We start from the raw sequence: 20,218 nt of genomic DNA, 5'->3' as shown, positions 1-20,218 counted from the left end.
CTCCTGACAACTCCTGCTAACTGAGTTTTGCTATCTGACTGCTGCTGCTGCTAGGAGTGAGGGGAGAACATGCGCCTTCACTAACTTCATCAAACTTTATGAAGCTCCATTTAGAATTAAAAAGTTTTATTTAAGGTATATGCCTACATTTGCTTTCTCGAAGTTGTTCTAGGTTGCAGAGAAGATAACCCTGGAGAAGGGACTGGGAGAAAGTGCTCAGAGCCAGGGCTGCAGAGCTTGCCAGGGTCAGGCAGTTTTTCATGCAGAACCAGGATCAGTCAGGGGCGCAGCTGAGAAGCAACGATCTGGCAGAGCTGGGCTACGAAATGCAGTGAGAGTGGCAGCTCAGGGCCGGTGAAGCAATCACGGTGGCTGATAGCACAGAAAGCGGGCAGTGTCACCCAGGAGTGGCAGGCTGGGGACACTGTGCACGGCATACCCAGCAGTGCTGCACTGCATTGTTGGCAGCACGCACAGGAGCTGGCAGCGTGCCCGGGAAATAAACATTGGAAGATGAAAGCAGGCCAGTGTGGGAGGTAGCAGCCTGCTCAGTTTCCAGCCTCTGATCACCTTCTTCCAAGCCCTGTTTCCTCACAGTGTCCCTTTCTTTTCCCACAATGAATGGATCATTGCCCTCCATCAGGCAAATGAATCGCCTTATGAAAGATGGGATTGCCCAGATGCTTCCCCAGGGAACTGCTTTGCATTCAAAGGTGTGTGTGTATCCTGAGAAAGGAGGTGATCTGATTTCTTTTAATAGACTCATTGCAGCCTCATTGTCTGGAGCATCCACAGTTGGGTGGCTTTCTCATATCCTTCTCAAAGTCTTACTGATACAGCTCTGTAGGGTGTCTATACCAACACATTAGTACAGAAATACCACAGCAAGTAGCATCAAGCTTTGAGGTCTCATTGTTGGTCCCTTGCACCAATGCTTCATGCCAAAATCTAAGTAGATCCCACAGCTGTGCGGGTCAGGCTGGTGAAGCCTGGGGATCATAAGCAGCACTTGCACAGCCTCCATCCTGCTGGGGTCTGGCTACAGCCTGGCTCTTCTGGTATTAGGAAATTTTTTTCTTGTTTATAGCAACTATCAGCCTATTTTCTTTCTTTTCCTCCACCCTATGATCAGATGCCCTAAATGAAACATATGGTAGTAAGAACAAAGCAATTGATTATTTCCCTCCACTCAGTTACTACTGTCTCCGAACATGCACCCCCTTCTTTCCTCTTCCCCCAGCTGCATACGCTGAGCAAGATGCCATACGGTATGGAATATCCCTTTGGCCAGTTGGGGTCAGCTGTCCCTGCTGTGTCCCCTCCCAGCTTCTTGTGCCCCCCAGCCTTGTGGTGTGAGGCAGGGTGGTGTGAGAAGCAGGGAAGGCTTTGGCTCTGTAAGCACTGCTCAGCAGTAATGAAAACATTCCTGTATTATCAACACTGTTTTCAGCACAAATCCAAAACATAGCCCATACTAGCTACTATGAAGGAAATTAACTCTATCCTAACCAAAACCAGCACAAAGATAAGCGATGCTTTTGAAGCAAAAGCTCTCAGGTGATACGATGATATTAAATGTTACAGAATGACAGAAAGGTAGAGGTTAGAAGGGACCTCTGGAGGTCATCTCAACCAGCCTCCCCCCCATCATGCAGGATCAGCTAGAGCCTGCTGCCCAGGACCATGTCCAGATGGCTTCTGAGTATTTCCAAGGATGGAGACTCCACAATCTCCCTGGGCAACCTGTTCCAGTGCTTTGTCACCCTCACTGTGAAAAAAGTGTTTCCTGGTGTTCAGGCACAACATCCTGTATTTCAGTTTGTGCTCATTTCCTCTGGTCCTGTCACTGGGCACTACTGTAAAGAGCCTGGCTCTGTCGTCTTTACATCCTCCCTTCAGATATTTATATAAATTGATGACATCCCCTGAGCCTTCTTTTCTCCAGGCTAAACACTTCCAGCTCTTCCAGCCTTTCTTCATAGGAGAGAAGCTCCAATCCTCTAATCATCTTAGCGGCCCTCTGCTGGACTCTCTCCAGTAACTCCGTATCTCTCTTGTACTGGGGAGCCCAGAACTGGACACGGTACTCCCGTGCCGAGTAGAGGGGAAGGATGAAGGATGACCTCCCTGCTGGCAACACTCCTAATGCAGCCCAGGGTACTGTTACCCTTTCCGGAGGCAAGGGCACGCTGCTGGCTCATATTTAACTTGGTGCTCGCCAGGACCCTCAGGTCCTTCTCTGCAAAACTGCTTTCCAGCCAGTCAGCCCCCAGCACGTACGGGGGCCTGGCGCCATGGCTTCCCAGGTGCAGAACTTTGCATTTCCCTTTGCTGAACTGTTAGACTAACTAGATCCCAGCTATGCTGGCTCTGTATTTATTTTGCCTGTTGTTACTACTTATTGGCTCATTCTTTCTTGCACTGTTTATGTGGGACTGCCAAGTGGCAATTTAGCTGCATCTGTGCTGGGTGCACATGAATCCTTCATGAGTGCTACCCTGTTCTAGAAATGTAAATTCACACATTGGCTTCATCAGTATCATTCTGAATGCAACTAACATCAATTATGTATGTTTCATTATATTCTTCATCCTCTTCCAAGGTGCAGAATTGCTTATACAGTGTATTATTTCATCTTTGGGGGTTTTGCTGGTAATATATATGCTAGGCTGGGTTCTGTACGCAGAAGTATTCTGAAGCTGCCTCTTCTTGAAGCTGAATGAGGCCTGTTACCTCAGCCTCTCCTTACAGGGAAAGTGCTGCAGCTTTGCCTGGACAACTTGGTGGCATCCACTGAACTCGGTACAATTTGTTGAAGTTTTCCTTGCATTTGGGGATGCAAAACTGGACATGCTATTCTACGTGTGGCTAAATAGAAACAGATAACCATTTTACCTGGCCTACTGGCTATGCTCCTGGTGGTACAACGCAGGATGACCTTGGCCTCCTTTGCTGCCAGGACACAGGACTTCCTTGCAGCCAACTTGCTGTCCACCAAGACCCCCATCCTTTTCTGCAAAGCTGCTCCCCAGCCCACCAGTCCCCAGCCTGTACTGTGCGGAGAGCTCTTCCTTCCCAGGTGCTGGACTTTGGAAACTCCTTGCATTTGTCCTTGCTGAATTTCATAGACTTCCCATCAGGCCATTCCTCCCATCAGTCTAGACCCCTCTGAATGGCAGCTGTGGCCTCCAGCATTTCCACTGTCCCATTTTGGCATCACCTGCAAACGTGATGAGCAGGCACTCCATCTCCTCCTCAAAAGTTACCGAGATAGATGTCAAACAGAACTGGCCCATGATACTCTTGCTTGCTACTCCAGCAGAGTGCAACCCATTGACCCCTACCCTCTGAGCCTGACGAGCTAACCATTTCTTTCCCACCTAACTGTCCACCCTCCGTACTGTATAGCATCCCAGTTTGTCAGCTAGATGCAAAAAGATGAGGTGCGCTCTGGTACTTGGAACACCAAGTTATCTTTTCGTACTGGTGCAGCGAGGAGCGATTCCTTTGTCTGATGCGATCAAATGGACTTCATCCATACTTTAGCCAAGCAATGAATTTGCTCCCCATTATACAGAAGGGAAACTGGTTTGGATGGGGTATTGCTCCCTTCCAGCAATGCCCACAGGCCCTCAGGAGCCCCTGCCTGTCAGACTGCACTAGTCCCTTCTGCCTGCAAGGACCGTCTGACTTCCAAGTACAACGCCAGCGCCGCTGGAGGCATTACCTAGGCGGGCAGCTGCCACAGCAGGTGTGTCAGCCATGAGCCATGTCTTTACAAAAACCCAAAAATACGCGCCGGGAGCACGCTGCGGAGCTGCTCCGACCATTTCCTAAAGGCCGCAGGGCCACCGGTGCGAGGCAGCGGCCCGTCCCGGGCCCGCCGGAGGCCGAGCGAGGGGAGCCAGCGCCCGGGGGGCCGGAGCGGTGCGGGGGGCTGTCCCGCAAGGCCGGGGCGGCCGGGCACGTCCTCACCGGCGCCCGAGGGGAGCCGCCCGGCCTCCGCTCCGGGGAGAAGCGCCGGGGGCGGCTCCCGCCGTTCCTGCTCCAACGCCGAGCGTCACGGGTGAACCGCGGCCCGACTGCGGCTCCTGCGCGCTGCTGGAGCGGCCCAGCCGCGCTGCGGCCCCGCATGGCGGGGCAGTGCCGAGCGGAACCGCCGCCGCCACCCCCGGCCCCGCCCGACCCCCCACCGCACCTCCCCGCACCCCGCTGGCCGCCGCAGCCCCCTCCCCCGCCGCTTCCTCCCGTCGGCCCCCTCCACGTGACCCAGCCCTTCCCCACGGCCCTCGCCCGAACCCAAAATGGCCGCCGGTGAGCCCCTTCCCAGATTGGGCATCGTGCCCGACTCCAAGATGGTTGTCAATGGAGGCTCTCCGGGGACAGCCTAGCGGGTCAGTCCGAATACTGCGGCCCGGTAGGCTGGGCGATGCCCCGCCTCAGCCAGTCCGCCGCTCGCATTGGCGCTGCCAAGGCCCAGGCCTGCTCTCATTGGCTAGAGAGGTGTCGCTCCCGCTCTCTCCGCTCCAGGGCCCGGGGAACTATTTTCCATTCGGCGGAGGGGGGCCGGGGAGGGGGCTCCGCTGAATCGCTCCGTCCGCGCCGAGCGGCAGGCGGCGGGCCCGGGCGGGGCGGCGGAGGATGCTGCGGCCGTTGGGGCCGCCGGGACGGCGCTGAGGCGTCGCTGTCCCCGCCGCCGCGCAGCGGTAGGTGCCTCCCGGCCGGGGCTCCGACTCGGCGGACGGGACCTGCGCCGCTCGCCCCCCGGCGGCGGGAGGCGGCCGCTCCCCACCGCTGCCGCGGCCCCGCTGCCGCCCGCCGAGGCCGCGGGTCCGCGAGGGTGGCGGGGAGCTGCCGCCGTCTCCCGGCCGCGGGCGGCCAGCGCCCGAGGGAGCCGGGGGAAGGGCCGGGGCCGGGCGAGCGGGAGGGGGAGGGCTCGGCCGGGGCGCAGCGGGGTGCCCGCGGGGGAGAAGGCCGCCCCGGGGCGGTGGTGGGGGGGGTGTCGGGTCCGCTCGGTCCCGGCCCGCTTCTGCGGGAGGCGGGGGAAGCCGGGGCGGGCGGCGGCAGCGAAGCCCGGGGCTGGGGGCTCGACCTGCCCCAGCCCGAGCCCGGTGCCGGCGGCCGAGGCGTTCGGCCGGGGGTGCCCCGTGTCGGGCGGCGGCGGGACGGCCCCGCCGGGCGGCCGGGTTAGTGCTGGGGCTGGTGCGGGAGCGGGAGCGGGGGCCGGCGGTCCCCCGGAGCTGGGCTTGCACGCACGTCTGTCCGTGTGGAAATCGCACTTGCAAAATTGCCGTTCAGGTCTTCGGGGCACACAGCCTAGCGTTAACCCCTTCCGCGGGGCTGGGACGTTACTCGTCAGGCAGCTCTCCTGGGGAGTGCTCGTAAAAGTTTGGAAGTCGTCTTCATATGCAGCTTAAAGTTATGAATGGCTTCTTGGAACTGTAGAAGCAGTAAATCGCGTTATTTCTGCTGTTGTTAACTCTGTAATTCGACACTAGCACTGGATCACAATAGCTTAATCCCATGAAATACATTTCTGCCTCTGATATGTTTGTTTCATCGGGTTTCTGTATCATCTGATCACGTATTCTTATGAACGCAGCATGTACAGTAGTTGTGCTTCCATTCCCTGAATGCTCACAGAAGGCATGCACACACCCCAACCCCTTCCTCAAGCTTGTTGGAAGTTTTCTGCAATGTGGTTATGGTTGTAAGCTACAAATTTTAGGCTGCTCATCATACGGGGTACCCATATCCCATGGTGTGAGGTATGATCCCTGAACGTGCAACACATACCTTCTTGTGACAAATACAGTGCTTTTCCACTGAAGCTTATTCTGGTATTGGTTGTGAGTTCAGTAAAGGTGTGCCTTTTCTCACGTAATTTGCAACAGCTTCAGGAGTGCTTTTGTTGGTGCAGTATATTCCCATAACAAGAAAATATTTTGGGTATAGATGTGGCCCAAGTGAACTAACAGTTTGCGGGGAGATGCTATGAATGGAAAGTACTACTGAAGTTTTCATTTATATAACCTTATTGAGAAATAAGTATGTTGCATCAGTTTGCATGGAAGTTGACTGGATATAATTTCAAATTGATCTGCATCCTTCAGAAGACAGGGGAATTAAGTATGCATTGGATATAGAGTGAAAATCTTGACAGGTTTTTTGTGGGTTTAAACCATTGAGCATGAAAACTGCCTTTTCATGACTATCTGAATGCTTCAAATACTTCAAATAGATTTGAATGTTCTGTTTTCTTGAGTTTTTACTTTACCTTAACATCTTCTGTGTAATTTTTTTTAAAACCTAAACTTTCCTTAGAGATGAGCAATTACATTTCAGGGCACTTGCCCCTCACCCCCTCCCACTACTGAGTGAATGGCAGAAAAGACCCTTCTGTGGTTGCAAGTACCACAGTATGTATTTTACTAGGTTTCAAGCGTGTTACCATTTAAGATGTAGTTTTAGAATCGTTTTACTTTAATAATTTTGTTATTATCGTATGAGTTAAGGCCCAGTACTAGAAGGAAATTGTTCAGTTGCTGGACCCTTTAGTGTGACCTTCTTTTCTAGAAGTGCTTTTATTTTTATTATGGGATTATACAATGAGGGTGTAATTCCTAATTTCCTTACATGTAAACCTGGTTAACTTCAGTTTAGGGAAGTTACTCCAAGATACAGTATTTTTCAAAAGAGACTTTTTAGTCCCGTTCTACTCCACAAAGTATATTTGTGCAACATGGAGGTAGTAATTTATGGGTGTCGGAAGTTTTGAGTCCCACAAATTATTGAGAAGGATGGAGTGTCCTTTCATAAGTCTTTTTCAGGAAGGGAAGTTGGGGTTGTGTCACTAGGTAATGACCATGGAGTACATCATAGCCCCCAAATGCCGTTTGCCTTACTCAGACCTCATAACTTTTATGCTGAGTTCAAATCTCTCATGGGCCACTGTGCCTACGGATGACATTAAGGCAATTTTGTAGTTAAATTCTGTTGCAAGCTTAGAAACGTTGAGGTGTGGTTCACACAGCTCAAGATCTTGTGTTGTACAGGTTTGTGCTATTAAAGGCTTCCCACTGAAGATGTCTTGCGGCCTTCAGCCTCGACATAACCCCTGTTACCTTGAATATCCCCAGTTGATGAAGTTGCTACAGTGACATGCTGAAAGAAGGCAAGTTTCCAAGTTAACCTCCTCATTCATTCAGTTGTCAATCTGCAAACCAAGATATTGAAGTGGACCTGGTATCAAAGCAATAGGGTCTCTGTCAGAACAGGTCTAGTTTTGTCTTTTTTGTGGATTTTGTACATTAGTCACTATGGCAGAGTGAATCAGCTATACTTTTAGGTTGCATTCTTTGTCAGTCCAAAGCAAACTACAAAAAAGACTAGGCAAAACAATTTTGAGACCTGATAGACTGAGCTGCTGAAATCTGTTCTGAGTTTTCCAGTTGGTCTGGATGTCTTGCATCTACTCTGGTTTCAGAATTGCATTAGCAATACAACAACTAGTGAATTTGGACAGCTGGGTGGCATGCAATAGCTTGACGTGACTTCATATGTGTGACAGCATTGGAAAAATGGCTGGGTTAGTCCTTGGAGGAATATCTAGAATTTCTCTTCTATTGCTCTTGTAATGATGGCAGGTACATCTAAGAAAGAGAGAGCTGACGGAAGGGATTTGAAATCAACTGTGTTCAATTAGAAAGTTGGGGGGGGGAGGTTTAATGTTATGAAACATCTGAAACCTGTCACTCTGCAGCAGGGTTCTGGGAGGACCATTCATCACATTTGATGTGGCAATTCACGTATTTCCCTGATGGACTAATAACCCAAGATGGTATAACGTGCATTTTTCTGGTCTCATTAATTATCTGTAAAGTTGAGAGAAATGTATTTCAGTCTAATCAAAGGGTAGCGCTGATTGCTGTTAATATTTGTAAAATTTGTAAACCACCTTGTCCTGTGATAGCCTGTTGCTAAATATATCAGCTTTTGGTAGATACTTCATGGATTCAGGTGACTCCATGTAACTTTCATAGAGTAGATTTATCTAGTCTTAAGATTTAGTTAAAGCGGTGATGTTTCATTACTGCTACTAGTTGTGAAAACAAATGTAAAATCTAAAGAGCATACCTTTTTTCTTCGCTAAAACGTACATTCCTGACTTTGTAGAATGAAAGAAGTTTTGACGTAAAGGCTTCGCCATAAACTCCTAAAATACTGATTCAGATTCCGAAATATTGGAAGTTATTCTTCTATATATGTAACTATAGTTAAGTAATTCTTGAGTAGCTGTCTATTTTTAGGCTGATTTCCTTGCCTCTTGTTTCCCCAAGAGCTATGTTTTGGTAGTTTCTTCAACCTTTAAGGGGAAATTAGCACTTAGTATTATGTTGTGGTATTTATGCCTAGAGGCTTCATTAAGACTACAAGGTTTGGTTGTGTTGAGCAATATGCATCTCCAGCTCCCCTCCATCTGATCATGGCCTGCACTGTACTGAGATCCCTGCTGTCTTCTAAAGATGTCTACCTAGTTATAAATAAGTGTGGGCTGATTCATGGGGTTTGGGGTCAGAAGGATTATTGGCTTTTCTGATACTGTCAACGTATGTATTAGTTTGAAACAAACATGCAATTGCTCCATTGAATAAGTGCCCTGAAACATTGTATGTTTGTGTGGTTTGGTTGTTGGACAGCTTATTTTAATCTCTGAGCTATATCTAGTTAAAATATTGTATTTAAAATTTAGTAAATGTATGCTATACCTTCTGGAGCCCTTATACTTTGTCAGCTCTATAAATTAACTCTGACACACTGAATATTTTTCACCAGCTAACATAGCTGTTAGTTAAGTTAAATAAAGGAGAAAAGCCCACATGCTCTCTCCATGCATACAGCTGGACATCTCTGTTAAATTTTTCAACAAAAAAAATGAAATTTTGATTGCTTTTTAAAGCTTCATGAATACACTAATTGGTGAATCATCTAATGTGCAGTTTAGTTTCAGGAAATATGAAATGGCTCGCTAACTTCACGGTTATAAGATTATGCAGACCTTCTGAAAATCTCAGTAAGAAAATGTGTGCAGTGGTGGTGGTTGATATTTTTGGCTGTGAGAGGTTGGCTAAAACTCAATGTAGTTATGCATAGTCTGCACTAGTTTATATGGTAGAAACTCCTTTGAAGAATTATCTGGAAGGAAGAAAGAATAATTTTACAGGTTTATCTGCTCTTGGGACCTTATCCAGATTTTGTTAAAGAAGTTTGCAGTCAGGAACCTTTTCTGGATCTGTAACTGGTCCCAAATTCCTGGATAACATGGTAGTTGCTTTTTGCCCTGTGCTTTTACACAGTCGTGGTTGTTGAATTCTTCAGCCTTAATGTTGGACAGCTGCAAAACATTTAAAGCCTATCTGAGAGATTGGGATAAGGAGGAGGGGGGAGATGGAGGCTTCCCAGATAAGTAATACTTCTTGAGGACTCTGAAGTATTTTCTTTATGTAGCCATATACGGTGTGTTTCTGGTTAGCTGTACTACTTGGTTATGTATTGTGTTATCAGTTGAAGTATTTAAACCACTAGTCCTTTTTTTGTGAAAGTTTAGGTCTCTACAGTAGTCGAAGAATCAAAGAGGTCAGGAATTTGCTTTTCTTTTTGCTGTAGCAGAATAAGAAAAAAATCAGTGCAGTGCATAAGATCCCTTTTGTAAACTCAAGGTTTTTTATAATAAATATTCTCATTGTTGAAGATGCGTGGAACATTCTTAGAATATTGTGGCATTGCAATACATATTGTAATGCTTACGCCAGGCACCAGTTTCTTAAAGGCAGAAGCTTTTACAGTGTTTAGAAGTGCTTCAGCAATTTCTGATTAGAGTACATTTACAGAGGTGAAATTTAAAAGATTGTTTAAAAATTTTAAGTGCAGTTGAACTAATAGAAAATATTTTTTTCTGCAGTACTAGATCTGATAACATTTTTGTTCCTCCTCCAAAGAATGGATTCTGATATTAATTCAATTGTCAGCCTGGCTCCCAGATTAAATCATTTGGGCCTCATTGCTCAAGGCCCAAATGTTAGCCACAGGATTAAGAATTCTAATTCTGGGATAAAAAGTCCTGGCACTTAGCACCTTTGACATGTTTCCGTTAGGCTAGTAGAGACTCAGAGACTGCAGTTGAATGAATTAGGTTTGATCAAGGCTGTGATAAAACCCGATCAAGATAGTATCTTGGAATATTTGGCCTTTAATAACAAAAGTTTAGGTTGTAGTGATTGCTTATGCCAGTTTGACTTAATTTTTTTCTTCATGGAACTTGTCTAGCTAAGGATGAGCATGTTTAATAGGGCAGGCCTGCAGGTATCCTGTTTCTTGAAAAGAAGGCTAGGCTTCCATCTGCAAGATACCTTGAATTCTGTCCGCTTAGGTACATCTGCTTTCATATTAGGTTTTTGGTTTTGCAGTAAGGCCTGTGCAGCAGAGTCTGATTTACTGACTCGCTTATGGAAAAAGCACCCATTACTAAACTTTGTATTCAGAGAGCTTTTACATTTGGCCTCTGTGAAGAAGGAAGTATTTTAATCATTCCACTAGTGCAGTAAGAGGTCTCTTACTCTTTTGAAGTAGCATGTGGATAAAGTGAATTAATTTTAGACTGCATATTATCTTTAATCTGCAGTTGACTGAAATCTCTGTGTGATAGATTTGGTTAAACACTTCCACTGCTTAGCTGATGCTTTGTTTTTTTAGATCTTTAATTTTCACATTTCTGTTGGGGAATGGTGAATTACATACCTTTTTTTTAAACATGTTAAACCTCATGTGAATAGAAAGTGGAATTCAATTAAATACACAAATAGCATTTTAAAATTGGTGTGTAGTTTATTACTTCAGATGTGCTGGATGAGTAGTTAAACCAGCAATTTTATCAAAACACATTTTCTATTTAAAAATTTGCTCAATAAGTTGAAATTTCTATTTGCTTGTGTCTTTTAGATTTGGTTGATCTCATTTCTCATTCATTGGCCTTACTCAGGGCTTGGAAGAGGAAAATAACTATGTATTTTTAAGCTGCCAGACAGTTGTGGTGGTAAAATTATTAATACGTAAGATTGAGAGGTCTGGCTAAAAGGTTATCTGTACTAAAAAGAGTATTCCTTTCAAGTAAAAGTCTTGTGATTGTTTCCAACTCCTGACATCTGAGCTAGGGTAATACTGGGTGGCTGTGCCACTCTTATGGGCTCCACTAAGAGCCATCTCTCCATATTGTCACATTACTGCTTGAGTCCTCATTAGAATTGTGGCTGTTTAGCAAGGGACTTGAGGAGTCCATCGCTTCCAGGGCTGGGTACCTGGTTTTGTTAACTTTTAAATGATATTTTTTTTTCCTTGCCTTTTTCCTTTTTCTGAAATAGTATATAGGTTGGGTCTCTGTGATCACTTGGCAGAGAACCCAGAGAGATGCTGTTAATGTTCCCTCACTGTTATCATAGTTAATAAAGCTTCTGTCTGACCTGTCCTAAATTGTGCCTGCGTTATTATGCATTTGGAGTCCCCAGATTCTTTGACACAGTTTCTCAATTTCAACCAGTCAACCAGTTTGTTTAATCCACGATGTTATCCTTTTTCTTCAGGGTTAGTCGGTAATGGTTGTTGAGGGAGACCAACGCCGAGTGCTGGCATTGGCCTGACAGCGGGCTGGGGTGTGCTGGCACGAGGGGGTGCAGGGCGGCGGGTGATGGTGTAGCGTTGTCCCTTCAGACTGCAGTGACTTGTTCTCTCTGGAGTCCGTCTCATCTAGCCACACCTTTAATGTAAGAAAAGTCTCTTGAAACCAGCGAGCAAAGTTTCTGCTGCCAAGATCTCACCAGGTATTTCTGCAAGTTCTCGCCAGCCCCAGTGGCTTAACTCATCTGGGCATTTGACATTCTTTACCACTTTGGCAGCAAACATGGTCAGCTTTGATTTTTGCTTTATTTTTATTTATTTATTAATAGTAAGTCAAGACCTTAATACAGATAGTCACAATGCTGGGTAGATTTGGATATAAATTGGATTTAAAGTTTCAGTATCAGACCAGCTTTATCTTCAAATATGTATGTAGTTTATCTACTGAAGAAGTTCCTCATAATTATTGTCCCTAAGATCTGGATGCCTTATTTATGGAAGCAAGACATTTGACAACAAGACCTCTTGTTCTTACAGATGTAATCTAAATTATTATGTATAATTTGTATTAACATTATGAGATTAAAATTTCTGATAATATAATCTTGGAGAATGCAGAGGTACTGTCTCTGTGTTTAAGGCCCTGAAATGCAAAGTACTGACCCTGGGAGAGGGTGTTGGGGGTATGTTAATAAATACTTCACCTGTTTTTTTTATTCTTTGCTGAGCAGCATGTATTGGCCAGACAGGTTTTTTCTAGGTGTACACTTTGATGGTCTGGGTTGTTCTTATGTTACATGTCATTACTGTATTTCAGGAGTACATCATTTGCCTGTTAGTATTTGCTGGCAGCATTATCTTATAGCCTGTTTTGCAATTAACAACATTCTGTTCCATCTTGGATTATGGCATTGTGATTGTTGGTTTCTTTTGACTTAGTTGTCTTTAGAAGAGAATGTTTGAAATGGACATTTGAAGAAAACCTATGTTTATTCTGGAAGCTTAACATATTTTAGAAATACTGATTTTTTTCTAATTCCTAGTCACTTATTTTGAGGATGAAAATAATTTTTTGCTCTTTACTATAAAGATAACTTAGCAATTAGTCCTCCAGCATGACAATTCCAATATAACTTATCTTATGGTCTTCTGTGGTGCTTTCATGTCTCAATTAAAATGTTTGCAAGTTCAGTAAATCCACATGGTAGTCTATATATAGAGGTATTTTTATTGCCCATTGAATTGTATCCTAGCAAATTTATTTGAGTAAATACAAGGACTCTTTCAGATTGACCTGCTGATCTACTGTTTCCCAACTCTGAAGGGAAAATCCGGGGATCTTGACAAAAGTTTTAATATTTAAAATGCTGAAACAGTTGTGCAGTAAGAAGGGAGAAAACTGCTTTGCCTTGAAAGTCTGGGTTGACCAGTGTCAATTCTCATGTGCAAGTGATATGGTTTTGTCCGCTCAAATTCCTTGGGGTCTGAAGCATCTGTTAGAGGATTTAGTGTTTTTGTTGGTAGAACTGTTAGTCCTTATATGCATATGACCTGGTTTTATTCTTCCAAACTCCTTTCGGAGTGAAGCATCTGTTAAAGAATTTTCAGTGTTTTTGTCAGAAGGAATGTGACTAAAGTTCAAAACTGTCAAGTAATTACACTCATCTATAGCTCAGAGTTGCTTATGTGGATGACTGATGACCGCTGCATTGAACAATTTTTCTATTTTGATACTTGTCTAACAATTGTGAACAGAATAAATGAGGTTAGGGGTCGTAAGGTCCAGACCAGTAATTTGTGTCTGAAAAAGTAGTAGTCATCTTCTATTTTAGATTAAGGTTTGGACATAGATTCAGCATGGCATGTGGTTTTGGAAAAACATTTTGTTCGCTGTATGTATAGTAATGTATGTAATTGAAGCAAAACTGAATTTTGTTGATTAAACTTGTTTCCAGAACTAGGTCTAGAAGCCAGCTTCTAGGGGCTAACTCTTAAGTGGTCTGAAAGTTTGAAATCTCCCATCTTTTGTGCATTTTTTGGTTTGTCTCTTCCTCACATCTGTTTATCACTGTTTGGGGTTTTTGTTGGTTTGGGGTTGTTTGGGGTTTTTTTTGTTCATTTGGTTTTTTTAATGGTGGGTGCTGTTTGGCTTTTTTGCAACTGGTTTTGATCACAGTTTTAAGAATGGAAAAAATTTGCATAGTAATGCATCTTCAGTTGTCTTTCTGAGGCTGTCTATATTTAACTGATATTTGGAAATCGTTGTTAGTAGTAAGCTCCAGACACAGCCCTGTTTTCATCAATACCGTTGGTTTATTTTGGTAGAAAATAGTCTCCCTGAGCATCATAGATGACAATAGATAAGCTGAAGATTTGCAGTTAGACTTATTGTATAAATAGTTCTTAAGATATGACTAGTGTTAGTCCTATAAATTCTTCCTTATAGGCTCAAAAATTATAATATTATGAATTTGGGGTTTTTGTTATGCAAATATTTCCCTTATTATGACTGTGTAAAAGAAAGACTGCAAAAGATCTACATAGCCCATGAATTCTATAACAGTTTTTAAACTTCAGTCAAATATGAGAGATTAATCAATTTTGTAGCATAAGCCAATCATCTCAATGCTAGTCAAGCTAACGTGGTATACTAATAGTATATCTACGCGTGGTAGCTCATCCCTGTACTTTGCCAGTTTCATTGACAGACAGGTGTAATGTCACACAAGGTTCTTAATGGGACACTTGCATTGGCATTTTCTGTTTTCCTGAGAAATATAGAGGCATTAAGATTATTTTTTTTCTTTCCTCACAATCCCAGAGATCAGCGAGTAAAGCAAACCTGAAAATTGTGGGCAAAAGAGAATATTGTTATGTAAGGAGATAAAATGCCATACAGCTGTGGTTTACAACTTGTTCATTACTATGAAATTTGATAAAACTATATTCCTCTTTTTTTAACATTAATGCTTTGTTTGACAGAAGTTTGATACAGCAAAGATGTGCAAAGAAATAGTTCTGCCCTTTTTGTTATGCAGTACAAATCTAGAAAGAGGCTAGTCTTGTTCAAGGTCCATTCTCAACTTTTTCCTGTGAACTCACTGCTTGTATCTCATTTTCCGAGTTCTCACAAATATTGGGCTTGGTTTTTTCTGTTACTCACAGACTTGCTTTTCTTTGTACCATTAAGTTACAGCTCTAATGCCAAAAAATCTACTTTGCAATTTAATTTTGGCTTATTTGAAGAGGGTCAGTAATTATAGTTACTGTTTCCAGCAAGTTGAGGTTTTCCAGCAGTCTTTCTATGAAGAATGTGACTGTGGATTAATTGAACATAAAAATGAGTCAAAAACTTTTTTTCTGCCAAAGGCAAACATAGGAGTAGGTGCTAGTAAGGTTTTGAAAACTCTGTTACCTAGGTAATTGGTAGACCTATTTAGAGCTGTTGCTCAAGAAAGTATAAAACTGATTTAATTCAGTGAGAAAGTTATTGGGGTACAGCTTACTTGTAAAATAGCAGTTTTCTGGAAGCTTTTTAATTTTCACTCTTAAAGCCAGTTGATGTCAAGGTGTTTTTAAAGCCTGCTGTCTCCTAGCTTCCTGCCAACAGTGGGGTTGTCATCTCTAAAGCATGGTACCCTGTCTTTTTTCAACTTACTCTGAATTCAGAGAGGACAGTAAGTTAACAGTTGTTTAAGTATGCTGATATCATGGATGACATACCTAACAGCATTAATTATCTTCTGCCTAACTAGTTTATGCACATTCCTTTAGCATCCTGGAGGGGCCAAGGAGGTAACAGTGGTGGTGCTCTGTGGCAGCAGGATGACGTATGTTAGTCCTTGAATAGTGTGTAATGGTATTCAGCTGATATGTGTCTTCTGTTTAGTTCTGTGGTTTCATTAATGCCTGTAAATTTTTCTAATGCTCAGTATGCACTTTTCTTTTATAAAAACACCATAGTACTGGTATAAGGAATGATCTAGAGAGAAACACTTTGGAAATGTAACTGAGTTTGTTATTAGCATGGAAGAGTAATCTTAGCTGTCGTTACTGTGCTGTCAGAAACCCTCATGGTTTGCATACAGCTGGAGTTATGGTGGTGTTACAGTACAGCTACATTGGCAAAAATTCTAGTCTTTGATTTGGGACAGCGATGGAAGCCAAATGGGGACGAAAAAAGTCAATGTACAAAGCTACCTCTCTGTTACAAAAATCATACTAGATAAGCCTACTGATACAGCAGTGTTTGCAAATCCCTTAAGCATAGATGAATCCAGTGCTTCTGATTCTTGTTTTCTACTCATTTAGCTTTGCATGTGTATTTCATAATCTTTTTACTAATTTTGGAGTTGAACCATGTATTTAGCTCTAATGGGAAGTGATTGTACTTCCAACGTTCAAGGCAGCATAGGCAGTTAAATGCCTCTATGCAGGAGCTAAGCCTGGGGCTCAAAAAAATGCACGCAGAAAATTGCTACTCAGAAGGCTTTGCAAGCATACCTATTCTATATGTGCAGGAATTAAGTAGATAGGAGTAAACTGTATTCATGTACTTTGGTTGTCATACGGGAGCGCACGTAAAAAAGATAGGACTGGAGCCTCTTGGTGAGGAGCAGCAGCGAAGGAGTGTATTGTAGACTGAGGTGAAATCAAGTTCTGTGTGTCTGGACTCTGCAGAGCTGAAGCTTACAGCGTGTCAGTAGTAGCACAACCACTGGTGGTGGTGGAAACAGTTGTGTGCAATCCCTGGGCTGCGATGTGGTGCCAACCAGGTGGTGCTGTAAAAAGAATAATTGCAGCATTTGCATCTTCCTTCCCTCTCGAGAGGTAGCAAGGACATATGGCCATGGAAGTCTGTTGTTGGGGGAACACATTAGAGTCCTTCAGTGTGTCCTGAGGAGGACAACAAAGCTGGTGAAAGGGCTGGAAGGCATGTCCTGTGGGGAGCAGCTAAGGACTTTGGGCCTGTCTAGTTTGGAGAAAAAAAGGCTGAGGGGCAACCCCGTTGCTCTCTGCAGCTTCCTGAGGAAGGCAAGTGGAGGGGAGCTGCTGATCTCTGTTCCCTGGGGTCCAGTGATAGGATGTGTGGGAATTGTTCAGAGCTGTGCTGGGGGGGTTTAGGCTGGACGTTAGGAAGCATTTCTTTCCCGAGAGAGTGGTCAAACAACTGGAAGAGGCTTCCTAGAGAGGTAGTTAATGCGCCAAGCCTGTCAGTGTGTAAGAGGCATTTGGACAATGCCTTTAATAACATGCTTTAACTTTTGGTCAGCCCTGAATTGGTCAGGCAGTTGTACGAGATGATCGCCCCTTTCAAATGTAATAGTCTGTTCTATAAAACAAACAAAACCCCAACAACAAGCAGCCAGTGTTCAGACACAGGTATGACTTTGGAGCAGGTGTAGCTGTATTCACAGGCACTCCAGTTTTAGGCTAGCTGCGTGTAGTGCTCCTCTCGTGGTACCTGAGATAGCTTTAATTTCCCGTAGTGGGAGCTGAACAATGGTAACATGATGTAAAGAGTTAGCAGCCATGGCTGTTTCTGTTTTTATTTATATATGATTTGAGGTTAAACAGAATGTCCAGGACTGCTTGGAAGAGAGTCAGAAGAGTGAATAAAATCTCTCCTGCTCATTGTGTTTTCTTACTGTTGAGGTGGTGCTTCTCTTCAGACTCTTTGAGGGGTCTTACCTAGTCTTTGTGGACTCTAGCTCCTGCTTACCAGGGACCTAAAAGTCCTCGATTTTCAGTAGTAACTTAAGAGAATATTGTCTTTATGTCCATGTTGCTTCACTTTCTTGTTCACTGCCTCCACTCGGTACTCTTCAGATGGAGTATAATGTACAAGATCAAGGCTGTGAAGCCTTCTGGTTGAGTGTAACATCTCTTGAGGCTTGCAAAGGTCACTTTGATTTGCCTTTCATGCAATGTTTTCTGGAGAAAACAGGATGGCATAGACTGTTAGTGTTACCTGGTCTCAATGAGTAATCAAATAGTTAGAATTTTTAGAAAGGCAGATAGTTTTGCATTTTATTTGTTTGCTCTGTCATTTCACTGAACCTGACATTGGCCATTATACAAATAGCTCTGAGAGCATCTAGTTGTTCACCCATCAGTGTGCAGCCTCGTAATGGACAATCTGAATAGTTGTGATTCTGTATCATTGACAAAGTGTCCTATTTTGTTGCGCAGCTGTAAACTTCTGTAGCAAAGTGCATTGCTGCGTAAGTGAGAATGGGAGTTCACACATGAGTCATTGTTACCACTGGTGTTCTTCCTTCATCCCTTACATCCATAGATAATAGGAAGTGTTAGAAAATTTTTAAGAGATGCTGTATTCAGTTGTTTATAACTTCGCTGAACTCTAATCTTTTGGACTGAAATACTTTAAGCCTTCTCTTTGCCTTGAGTTTAATTTTGTTTAAAGCTTTCAGCCAAAATTTTTCATCTGTTTTCCGAAACAAAACTAGAATAATTGTCTGTGCCATTTTTTTATGGCAGTCTCTTTGAAATATTGTAGTGCACCTCTGAACTGGAACATCTACTTGAAATTTGTCAGTGGGTGGCCTCTGGCTGAGCTGTAATGTTTTAATTTTACATGAAAATCTGCCAAAATGGAGGCAATTCTGTTTTTGAAAAAATTGTCATCTGGATGTGACAACATTTCTTTGTGGAATTCCCAGGAGCCTGTTTGCACTCTGTGTACTCAGCAGGATTTTTCTTTCAAGTACGTCTCTGGACTGCAGTAAGCTGGGAACCAGAATTGTCCCCGGTTAATTAGGCAGTTGAGGGGGGGATCTTACGGCACAAAGCCAGGTGGGAAATCTCAGTGAGACAGTCCTGATGCATGTCAGCTCCCTTCTCCTTTTCTGTCCCATCATCTCCACAGTACCTCCAGAATCTGTATTCTTGACTGACTTTGACCTTGTTAAGACTTTTTGCAGAGAAGGTGAGGTTTCCATAGTGGGCTAGAGCTTGGCTTCTTCTGTGTGTGACCAGATATGTTACTTCTAAGCATAACAAGGATGCCACTTGTCATATTAATGTGTAATTGTGGGTTGTAGGGAATGTACTCAATCACTTCGTATGAGTAGGGTATACACATTTGGTCAGTACTGATTGCTGTGACAGTCATCCAGAAAAGCTCAATCTGATTTTGTTTTTTTAGAGACCTTAACAGATAAAATCTGGAAGGACTACTGAGACAATGAACCGAAAGGTTTTTTTCTTCAGGAGTTCCAAACTGAGCCAAGTCCACACGTCCTGAATTTTTAGGATGAGAAGGTTTTGTTGATGGTGTTTGGTTTTGGTTTTTTGCGTTTTTTTAAGACAGCTGGAATGTAACTTTTTTGGACAGTATTCCTACAATAACTTCAACTTTGAAGAACTGTGTTAGGTAGCTACCCAGCCTGTAAAATTCAGACCAAATCTGAAAGCCACTGAACATGGTCTAATAATGGGAGGTGTTAGGTGATGGTAATAAATTATAAAATCCTGGATCTTTGAAAATGTACAGTATTTTTCTAGATGAATCTTGGTCTCAAGGCTTCATTTCATCATTTTGCTGCACAAGTATGACTTTCATCGGATCTTTCATTTAATAAAATGTCTTTCCTCGTATAAGGAGATCTGGTTTGACATTAAAGAATGGGGTTTCACAGAAATGGCTAAACCAGTGTTAACAGCTTGCTGCTGCTGGTAGAGGTGGTTCTTCTCCCTTTCTCTCTTCTCCTACTCTCGTGCTGTCACTGCCTCTTCTGGCTTCTTTTTCCTAGCTAAAGTGCTGTTTGGTGGTTCCATTAATTAGCTTATAGTGGAAAATAGAGGTTAGATGAGTGTTGGAACTGATGCAAAGGGATGCAAGGGAAGCAGGAATATCCCTTTTAATAGCAGCAAAGCAATGGTAGGTTAGTTATCATGGACTATCACCCTTCGGATGCCCTGGCTATGGCTAAAATCTGTTAATGAGAGACACCCTAGAAAGACCTGTGCTATTCTGTTCCTTTTGTGCAGGGGATGGTAAATTATGATCTGAAGCTGATATGATGAAATAGCATCACTCACTCACGTTGTCCCCATTGTGTTTGGGGGTTTGTTTGGTTTTATGTAGTCCATTTTATGTTGGGTTTTGTTGTTGTTACTGGGTTTTGGTGTTTTTTTTTAAATACCTGCTCTCTGAAATGTTCATCATCCAGTAATAATCGCCTGATTCAGGTTTACTCAGTTTCATGTGGTGCTGCAAACTCTGCATGAAATGCAGTCTCTTAAACCGTTCATGCAACTGACTCTTTGGTTCCGTAGTTCTGATCAAGGGCAAAAGAGGACTATTTGTTTTATTAGTCTCATGCAGCTGGTAGTGCTGTGGTAAAGATTAATTTTTCTAGTGCGTTCCTTTGCTGCATCTTCCTGGAGTTCCTGCATACACCTATATATTCCTTATACTTACCCCTACCAGATAGGAGCCCATAGACATTTAGCAACTTTTCAGTACTGAATGAGCTGTTGTGTGGGGGTATTACAGTGGTGTCACAGGTTAGTGAGTTGCCTT

The 20,218-nt window shown here is 43.6% G+C and overlaps 1 protein-coding gene across 6 annotated transcripts in view; it reads left to right on the top strand.

The window, feature by feature from the left end:
- Positions 1-20,218, top strand: part of SOCS5 (suppressor of cytokine signaling 5) — a 94,096-nt gene that overhangs the window by 54,268 nt on the left and 19,610 nt on the right. For 2 of the 6 annotated variants that reach the window (XM_055725810.1, XM_055725811.1), the window contains exon 1: positions 4,544-4,706. The exons of 3 other annotated variants lie outside the window; for them this stretch is intronic. The gene's annotated coding sequence lies outside the window, so the exon portion shown is untranslated. Of the gene's footprint in view, positions 1-4,542; positions 4,707-20,218 lie in introns of those variants that run through there. One more of the 6 variants, XM_055725812.1, reaches the window with a different exon arrangement.

Source organism: Falco cherrug, chromosome 13, assembly GCF_023634085.1.
Source record: "Falco cherrug isolate bFalChe1 chromosome 13, bFalChe1.pri, whole genome shotgun sequence".
NCBI classification, from domain to species: Eukaryota; Metazoa; Chordata; class Aves; order Falconiformes; family Falconidae; genus Falco; species Falco cherrug.
Note: the sequence above shows the minus strand (reverse complement) of the source record. Positions and strands in the feature narration are given on the sequence as shown.